Source organism: Camelus ferus, chromosome 2 (genome assembly GCF_009834535.1).
Source record: "Camelus ferus isolate YT-003-E chromosome 2, BCGSAC_Cfer_1.0, whole genome shotgun sequence".
Lineage (NCBI taxonomy): Eukaryota > Metazoa > Chordata > Mammalia > Artiodactyla > Camelidae > Camelus > Camelus ferus.
In genome coordinates this window covers 77079160-77088269 of record NC_045697.1, presented here as the reverse complement: position 1 = coordinate 77088269, position 9110 = coordinate 77079160, and positions in this window count along the sequence as shown.

Genomic DNA, 9110 nt, shown 5'->3' with positions numbered 1-9110 from the left:
GTGGTGTTGCTGGTTGTGACAATACTTTGCTGTCTGTTAGTACAGTCACTACAGTTGTTATAGAAAGGTAAGGTAGACCCGACGCTGACTATTTTAACATTAGTTTCCATTCTATGCAACCAACGGGGAAGGAGAGTTATCCAAACTGCCGACGGTGCACCTTTTCCCGCCTGAGCAGGGAAGCCCACAATGACAGTATTACTGCCTGGCGCTTCCCTCTTATGGAACAAATTTGCAAGCTCTGTGGCAGTGATTCATAGTTCAGGAAAGACACACCTTCCAGAAGCAAAGATGAAGAAAGAAGGATATTATATGTTTAGTCTTTGCTATTTTTATCCTTCTGGTTTTCAGTTAAATTGTGACTTACAATCGTTTGGTTATGGTGACCATTAATTCACCAAACAGAAGCTCCATTGGAGTCAAAGAGTCCCTTTTTCAAATTTAATGGAAAATGTATCTCTATGTTCTGATGATCTCCCTGTAGTGTGTCCTGTCATTTTCCTGGTGTTCAAAGTCTATCTGCTAGGCCTGGACTCATCTTGAATACAAATTTATAGAGTCTCATATGAATAAATACACAGTGGTTAGTGTTTTCATTAAAAATGAACAAACATAAAGACCAAATTCATTTTTTTCTGACCCTGTTTATAATATGCATGAAAAATTACCATTGTCCTTAGGAAGTATTTTTAAGATTGAAGCTGACCTTACTGGTACTGAAATATTTGAACCTTCTGCTTGTGTCACATGGCAGGCACCTTGTGCCATATAAAAATACCATTTGTGTGTTTAATTGTGCATGATTTCTTTAGTATATGCCTCTCCCTCCAGACTACAAACACCCCGGAACTGTTTTTTTTTTTCCCCTTTAGGAATTCTTTTTTGTTTGTTTGTGGGGAGGAAGTAATTAGGTTTATTTATTTATTTATTTATTTATTTATTAATGGAGGTACTGGGGGATTGAACCCAGGGCCTCATGCATGCTAAGCATGTGCTCTGCCACTGAGCTATACCCTCTTTCCCCCTCAAGAACTGTTTTATAAGTAGTTATCTATACAAGTGGGTGCTTTAAAACTTTTGTAGAAGAAACTAGCAAAATAATAAATAAAGATAAACCTTGCTGAATTAAGAAAATGAAATATTAGTCAAGGCTAAATTTTATCTTAGTTTAAAAATAATTTTTGAACTGTTAGTCAACCAGAATATTCCTAAAATTAAGTGCTGCCGTCCTTCAGTAGGAGACGCATTTAAGATGCCAAGGAACTTACCATCTTGGTTGTTTCCTATTTTCTAGCTCTTTACTACCTCTTCCAGAATACAGTTTTCAGCATCTTCTTTCTTGACTCTGCTGTTTCATAATGATTGACCTAATACTTGGCTAACAGACAGCAGCAGAATACTTTCTGGTTTCATTTCTAGCCCCCAGTCATACCACATAGACCAAGTCAATTAAAATGCCAACTGATTTAATGATGCCGGTAACTATTCACTGCACACTTTTGACGCTGTGCTCTAGTCTATAACACCCTGACGTTTTATTCCTTTGTGCCTTTGTTAACAGCGATCTTTCTACCTCAAATGCTTTCCCCTTCCTTCTTCATCTGGGGAACTACTACTCAATCTTTAAGACTCATCTCAATCATCACATACCCCATAAAGCCTTTCCTGAGCCTTAGGGCTGGGGTCCCGTGAGACTATGCGTAGCTCTATTACAGAACTTAGTCGTGTTATTTTAGTACATATCAACATCAGCTGTTTATGAATCCATATTCCTCACTAGACCACGAGCTCCTCAAAGTAAAGTGATCAGAAAAGAACCGACCTGTATATGCACCCAAATACTCTGTCTCCCTTCCTAGTAGGATGGGTGGATGGCCACTCATTCATTAAGGCCAATCTAATTACTTGGGCACTTCCCTTGTTCCTGATTTACAGTTTGTCTAGGTATAGGATTCTAGTTTGGAAACAATTTTCTTTTAGAATTTTGAAGGCCTTGCTCCCTTGTCTTGTTTCTGGTGTTGCCGAGGACTCCAAACCATTCCTACCATTCCTTTTTAAAAACTCCATATTACAGACCATTTTACTGTGTACAGTGAGCACGTATGATGCCATGAACCTCCACCTCCCATCGCTGCGCTGCCACCATTACCAGTGCGTAGCCAGTCATGTCGGGGCTCGGTTTTCTCTCCTCCACAGTTGCCTTTGTTTCCTCTTCACTTCTTTTGGTTTCCGTTTTCTGTGGCAGAGGCTTTATTCTTAGGGCTCATAATCCCTTGGCTCTCTGCTCATGATCAAGAAAGTGTGAGACTGAAAAACTGACTCACACACAGAGTCTGTGAGGAGGACTTTTCAACTCTGAGCTTCACTGAGTTGGAATCTGGGTGGGCCATTTATAGGGGAAAGTCTGAGGTCAGTGCTTCTAGGTCTTGCTCTTAGGCAGGTCAGAGCCTGTAGAAAACAGTATCAGTTTCTTTTCTGGAGGGTAAATGTCTGGCTGCCAGCATCTTGGGAGTGGTGTTGGGGAGGAAGGCTAGCGGTGTCTGAATTCAGCAATTCCCTAGCCATATGGTCACAGGGCACCCCTCCTCTGTTTTTTCTAGGTTGGAGTAAGTAAGGGACCTGGGATTTTACTGTTTCTCAAACAGCTTTTACCTACACTTCCTTATTTAGGAACTCTCCTTCAAGATCTGTTTCAGATTTTTCTAGCATTGCCAATTTCTGATCTGTTTGAGACTGTGGTGCAAATTATGTTGATTTTGAACTTTCCTTGCTGCCAGCCTGGGATTTGAGTTTCTTGGGGCTGCTATATCCGTTATCACACATCTACCTGCTTTCCAACTTTCAAAATTTTGTTGCTGGTTTTTCCTCTACTGCTTTCCCCACACTTGTAGGTTTAGAACAAAACTCGTTTATTATACTTTCATGGGGTTTTCGGGAGGGAGAAAATAGATGTGTGTGCTTACATCCTCTTAACCTGGAAGAATCCCCTACTCCTTTCTTTTAAACATTAAAATCCCACAATCATTATTTAGTATAAAGGTGAACCCTGTTCCTTATGGTTGGCTTCTCCGTAAGATTTCTGGTAGCTACTACATCCACCAGGGCCTCTGACCTTCTTGAATTTCCAGTGATGGGGTCAGCTACTAGCAGGGAGTGTCTGGTCATGCTAGATGAGGATGTTTTGATTTCCTTCTTGAAGCTCCATCCACCTATTTCTGGTAATAGGCCACCATGGCTTTAGAGATGGACTAGTCAAAGGCACAAATGTGGACCACCCTTCATGCAGGCATGGATGTCCAAGCAGGGGAACTGCTCTTCACAAGGGAGCAGAATGGGTTCCAGGGGCATATATTGTAGTGCAAGCAGCTCAGTCATCTCCAGGGGCCAACAGTTCAGTGGGTAGATGCAGTTGGCCCTTTGTGCTGTGCCAAGGCTGTGGTCATCTTGCTTCTGAAGACCCGCACAGGCTGCAGTGGGCCCTTGGATGGTGTGGCTGCCGGCACGGACAAGAGCTCCTCAAGGCACAGCTCCAAAATTGGAAAAGGAAGGATCCCTTCCTGAAAATACCTCCTTCACTGGAATTCTGGGATACCACACTTGCATGTTTATGTTTCTTCCTAATCTCATTGGCCACCCAATCAAAAACAATCATTTGCCAAATATTTTTTGAGTGTTTTCTAAATGCCAGGCACTGTTTAAGATAATGGCAAATGATTAATGAACAAAAGAGACAACTTTCTGTCCTCATGGAGCATATATTTCCCTTTTTCCTTGCTGGGCTCTTATCCTTTTTCTGATCTCTAAATTATGTAGGGCTTCAAAGTTGGGTCCTTAGATCTTTTTTTGTTCTTCCTAAGTTATACCACTCAGTTCTATGGCTTTAAAAATATCTGCAAAATGGTAACTCCAAATCTCACGTACCACTGCCCACTCAATATTATTACTTGATGTCTGAAGTGGGCTGAATACTGGCCCCACAAAAGATATGTTTACTTTTAATCTTCAGAATCTATTCTGCCACCTTATTTGGAAAAAGAGTCTTTGTAGGTTTAATTAAAGATGTTGCAATGAGGAGATCATCTTGGATTATCCATACAGAACCTAAATCCAATGACAAGTGTCCTTACTTGAGACACACAAGGGAGAAGACAGACACAGAGGAAAAGGGAGCATGAAAATGAAGGGAGAGGCCAGAGTGATGTGATGACCAGTATGGATGGGAAGGCCAAGGAATGCCAACAGCAGAGGACATATTCTCCCCTAGAGACTTTGGAAGGTGTCCCTGCTGACATTTTGATTTTGAACTTTGGCCCCCAGAACTGTGAGAGAATAAACTTCTGTTGTCTTAGCCACCAAGCTTGTGCTGGCAGTCTCAGGAAACTAATGCAATGTCTAATAGACGTAACTAACTTAAATATCCAAAATAGACTTTTGATTTTGTGATGCCTCCCTGATCCTAGCTCTTTTCCCCTCTGGTTCCTCTCAAATGCTTCCCTATTCAAAAAATAGGACATTTTCTTGTTACTTTAAGAATTTTATTCCATTGATTTTTCACAAAAGAATTTTTACTTAATTTTAAATTTACAGAAGTCTTGCAAAAAAAAAAACAAAACTACAAAGAGGCAAAGGCATCCCAAGAAAGCCACAGACAAGCATCCCTTATGAATATAGACACAAAAATTCTCGACAAAAATAATACTGAGCCAAATTCAGAAATACATCAAAAGGATTACATCCTGACAAAGTGGAATTTACTCCAGAAATGCAAGTTGGTTTAACAAAATGAAAATCAATCAGTGTAACATACCAATATCAATATAATAAAACCCCCAAACCTCGTAATCCTCTCAACATATATAGAAAAGGCATTTGACAAAAACCAATACCTTTTCATGATAAAAACGCTCAACAAACTAGGAATAGAAGAAAAATTCCTCAACTTGGATAAAGGGAATCTATGGACACCCAAGGTTAGGACCATACTTAATGGTGAATACTACAAGTTCTCCCCCTAAGATCAGGAACAAAGTAAGCTTTCTTTTGTCACTCTTATTCAGTATCACACTGGAGGTTCTAACCAGGGCAATCATGCAAGAAAAAGAATTAAAAGGCATCCTAATTGGAAAGGAAGAAGTAAAACTATCTCTATTTGCAGATGACATGATCTTATATACAGAAAATTCTAAGAAATCTACTAAAAACTACTATAATTAATACTTAAATGTAAGTGTTTAAGTAAAACATATGTATTTAATTATAAAAATATAAGTATTTACCTATAATTAAATAATTAAGTTCAGGAAGTTTTCAGGATATAAAATCATTACACAAAAATCAAGTGTATTTCTATCCTCACAATAAATATCCTGAAAATGGTACTAAGAAAACAATTCTATTTATGGTAGCATGAAAAAGAATAAAATACTTCGGTATACTTTTAACAAAAGAAGTGTAAGTCATGTGCACTGAAAACTACTAAACATTGTTGAAAGAAAGAAGATTTAAAAAAATGGAAACATACCCCAAGTTCATGGATTGGAAGATTTAAATTTTTTTAAGATGGCATTATTCCCCCAAACTGTTCTTAAATTCAAACAGATTGAAGACAGTTCCAATGAAAATCCTAGCAAAAAGTTGACAGGCTGATCTTAAAATTCAAGTGGTAATGCAAAAGAGCTTGAATGGCTGAAACAATCTTGAAAAGAAGAACAATTCCTGACTTCAAAACTTACTGTAAAACTATAGTAATCAAGATGGTATGGTATTGGCATAAGGGTAGACATTCAATTCTATTCCACTGATGTGTGAGTCCAGAAATAAACCCTTACACTGATGGTCTTTTGATTTTTGCCAAGGGTACCAAGACCATTCAATGGAAAAATAATAGTATTTTCAACAAATGCTGTTAGGGCAACTAGATATCCACATGGAAAAGAATAAAATTGGGCCTCTATCTCTTACCATAAATAAAAACTAACTAAGAATGGAATACTAAAATGTAACAACTAAAATGAAATAACTCTTAGAAGAAAACATAGGAATACGTTTTTCTGGCCTTGGGTTAAACAGTACACAAACAACAGAAGAAAACGTTGATAAATTGTACTTTGTTAAAATTTAAAAATTTGTGCTTCAAAGGACACCACCAAGAAAGTGAAAGACAATCCATGAAATGGTAGAAAATATGTGCAAAACATATATCTAAGAGACTTGTATCCAGAATATATAAAGAACAACTCAATAATAAAAAGGCAAATGACAATTTTAAAATGGATAATGAATAGACATTGTGGTATGAAAATGACGGTTCTCCCAAATATGCCCATGTCCTAGTCCCTGGAACCTGTGAATACACAAAACAATGTAGAATTGTACATTCTAAAAGGGTAAATTATGCAGTGTGTGAGTTTTATTTCAACAAAGCTTTTTTTTTTTTTTTTTTAGGAATAGTTTGACAAACTCCCATGTATGCTTTACCCAATTTCATCAATTGTTTACATTTTACTCCATTTACATTTTCATATTCTCTCTCTATATACATCTTTTCTGAAACTGTTTGAAAATAATTTGGGATGATTGTGGAATACTACTCAGCAATAAAAAATGAATTATTAATACACACAACATAGATGAATCTCATAACAATTAAGCCAGACCAAAAAGAGGACATGCTGCATTTACATAAAACTATGGAAAAGTCAAACCAATCAACGATGTGAGAGAGCAAATCTGTTGTCGTCTGAGGGATGGAATGGGAGGCTGAGAGGGGCAAGAGAGCAATTACAAAGCATTATCTTGATTGTGGTGATAATTTCATGAGTATATAAGTAGGGAAAATTTATCAGACTGTATACTTAAAACATGTACAGTTTATTGTATGTCACCTGTACCTCAATAACGCTGTTAGAAACTTTTAAAGTTGTACACTTTAATATAAGCAGTTTATTGTTATGTCAATCATATGTCAATAAAGCTGTTAAAAGAGTCAGAAGACAAATGAAAATTGCAAAAATACTCTAAAATCAAAAGCAAAGGGCTGATTTTCTTAATATCAAATCTTCACCAAATCAATTTAAAAAATACCAAAAACACAACTGAAAAGTGAGTAAATGATATGAACAGTTCATGAGAAAGAAAATATAATTGGCCCTTAAACCTAGAAGACACTCAACCTCACTCATAAAAAGAAAAATTCAAATGAAACAACACTGACACTTTTTCTATTCTTAAATGGGCAAATAGCCACAAATTTCATAAAACAATATATTGACATGAGTTTGGGGAAACAGGTGGTCTACAACATAGATGGTAAGTGGATGGACTGTTGCAATACCAAAGAAGGATAATTTGATAATGTGTATTTAATGGCTGTATCCTTCCATGGAGTGATTCCATTTCTTAGAAATTTTTCTGCAGGTATATTTATGTAAGTGCAAAATGACCTATGTTCAACATTATTCATTAAACCTTTATTTGTCATTGTTAAAGACTGGCAATAATCTCAATCCCTGTCCATAGGAGAACAGTTAAATAATTACAGTTCCCCTGTTGAATGGAGTCCTGTGTATCGGTGAAAAAGAATAAGAAATCTCTTTATACATTAGAATGAGAAAATCTTACCTTAAGTGAAACGAGCAAGGTGCAGAACAGTGTGTATCATGTGCTGCCGTATGGATGAAAAATAAGCCTACAAATGCATACTGTCCACAACACACATAAGACTGTAAAAGGACACACAAAAAACTGGTTAACAATGGTTGCCTCTGAAGAGGGGTTTGAAGAGAGGTTTGGGAATAAGTCTTTTCCCTACCTCTCTTTTGTAAGACTTGCATTTTGAATGATTTGAATGTATTTCCTACATTAAAAAAACCTCCTCCATTGTTGATGCTAATAAACCCCTCTGGGGCTGCTGAAGTTTTAGCTCATAAATGAATTTATTTTGTCTTATATTTCTTCCCCTCCCCCCGTTTCTTTTTTCCCCCAGCATTTAAAAAATTTTGTTTTTAACCCAAAGTTTCTGGGTATTTTGCAGCAGAAACATATTTCGTATTTTCAGGCTACGTAGTTCATATTCCTAGATACTGAATCTTCATTATTTCTTACCATCTTTCTTGAGGCAGAGGCTGGGTGGAAAAGGTCTGAATATATATTTTTTAAACACTTTGGAAGAATATTGCCAAAGTTCTCCTTGAAAGATTATACCAATTTACATTCTCACCTGCAGTTAATGGATGTGCCCCTCTTCTTGAACTCTTATTGGCCTCTGTACAATCATTTTTTAAATTCCAGTTTTATGGGCTAAACTCATATCTCATTATTTGAATTTTCATGTAATAAAATTTATTTAAAGTGTAATGAGTTTGAACACATTTTCCAAGTTATATTGGTCATTTGAGTTCTTTTTTATCTTTCTTGCTTTTTTAATTACATAATACATTGATTTCATTTTCATGATATATAACTCAACCTACATGGAAATATACAAATATATGTTAATATATGGTGTTAGCCATAGCAGTATTTTTCCATAGTTAACACATTATTTAAGCTGCCATTCATTAAAAGTCTACTCCTTCTGTATTGATTACAAAAGGGCTTCACTAATCCTAAACCCTTGTGTAGTATTGCATGTATCATAGAATTTAGAATCTGTTTCATTAACCTATCTGTCTAGTATTAGGCCAGAACTACCTTGTATAGTTGTATTTGCTCAGGAGTTTTAAATGCATTCTTTATTCTTTTGCTGCATAATTCTGAAACTGGAAGTCTAAATCTAATTACATTAAATTTATAAATGAAATTTAGAAGATTTGAAATTTTACAACATTAATTCTTCCCACCTGAGAACAAAGTACTTGACTCCATTCATTTGCCACGACTTTTATATTCCCCAGTAAAACTTTGTGTTTTTCTGCATGTCGGCACTGCATATTTCTTGTTAAGTTTACTCCAATGTATTTGGAATTTATAGCCCCTTCCCCAGTGATTAGATTACTTTATTGTGCTCTTTCGACTTTTTCATGTTATATCACTCAGCATCCCTAGGTTCCCCTGCCGTTGGAGTAGTTGACGGGGATGCCATAGGTCTGATGGATATTATTTATTCTCCT